Genomic DNA, 1,625 nt, shown 5'->3' on the forward strand with positions numbered 1-1,625 from the left:
GAAGTGCATATCCTGCACAGTGACCATGCTGAGATCTGAATTACCCCGACAGCACACAGGGAGAACTGCGATGGAAACAAATGAAGTCTCTCTCATTGTTAAACCGGAAGAATTTCAACATAGCACCATTTCCACTGGCCATCTGAGACAGTGATACAATTAAGCCATTGCACCTGGTGAGCTGGCTGTACTGTGAACTGCACTGATCAGAGGATAGAGTGTGTGCACAACCATGACAGAGGTTTTACAGCTGGCTGGGGGTTCATGGGACAGGAAAGTGGCACAGGGGTGGGCGTTCTGGTGACTGGCCGAGTCAGCTGTGCCCCCACCTCCCCGGCCCCTGTTATCTCCCTGGAATGTCAGGGGAAAGGGATTAGAGATGGATCAGGGACACAGGCCAGGTGAGATTACATGGGCCTCTGATTGTGAGCTGGTGCATGTGTGAGCTGATCTGAGTGAGTCTGTATATGCATAATTGTACACATGTATGGGTATGTGCGAAATAATTTTGGATAGAGAGATATGTAGTGCAGTTTTGTGAGAGGCTCTTGCCAGCCACCGCTGTAACTGAGGACCAGCACAAAGAAAACACTTGCACCTCTGATGATTTTTTGACAATATGATAAACATATCATCAAACTCAATTTCTTGAACAATTTGAGTGGATTAAGGTGTTTTTTTTTTTTTTTTTTTTAATTTGCCATCCTTGAAAAAAAGAAATGTTTTAAAGGCATAGTTCACCCATTTAGAAGAAAAAAAAATCTAAATAGGACCACCATAAGCCACTCAAATTGTTAAATAAACAAAGTTTGAGTTTGATGGCGTATTACACACATTTTACAGCAAGAAATGGCATGAAACTTTTGACCATTTTAAAAAGCAAACAAGCAAACAAACAAAAAACCCAATTTAGAGTATTTGGTCCTCAGTTACAGTGGTGGCTGGCAGGAGCCTGAAAGCTACATAAACGTGATGGATAGAGAGGAGCGGAGGTAAAGAAGCAGCTAGCCACAGCATTACTGCCAGCTGTCTTTTAGTACTCTGGAGAAAGTAAAGTCCTCTGCTGCGGAGTGATACAAGAAGTGCAGAGGTTACTGGATCTTTCCAGATGTTGACAACGGGAAAAATAAAGTTATATGCAGTAATTTGTGCAAAACTAGAATCAAATTTGCATTTTAGTTTCAGAGAGCAATATTTGTAAAGTGATGTTGAACTTTCTTTCAGTGGATTAAGGCTGTTATTTTTATAAATGCAAGGGTAAGGGCATGTCAGTGACGAGAGGCTAAGAGCATTTGGAGCATCCAGCCAGTATCCTCCAAGATAAAAGCAAGAAATAACAGAACAGAACAGAACAGAACAGAACATACCCCCAGACTGTATCACACAAAGTAATATCTGTCAGCAGTCAGTGGTTGCTTTCTCTCCCCTGACTGGCCCCATGTCTGTAGGCTGTTTCTGCTTTTGTCTGCCCAAGACAACGCTGTGTGGCTCATTACAAATCCCACAGCTAATCTGAGTCTTAATTGAATAAAATTCCTGGTGTGAAGGGCTAACAGGATTACAAGATCTGGGGATGTGACTGAGCAAGGCACCCAATGTGGTCAGCCATGGGATTACACTGACAA

The sequence above is a fragment of the Myripristis murdjan genome, chromosome 21 (assembly GCF_902150065.1).
Source record: "Myripristis murdjan chromosome 21, fMyrMur1.1, whole genome shotgun sequence".
In the NCBI taxonomy this organism is placed as follows: Eukaryota; Metazoa; Chordata; class Actinopteri; order Holocentriformes; family Holocentridae; genus Myripristis; species Myripristis murdjan.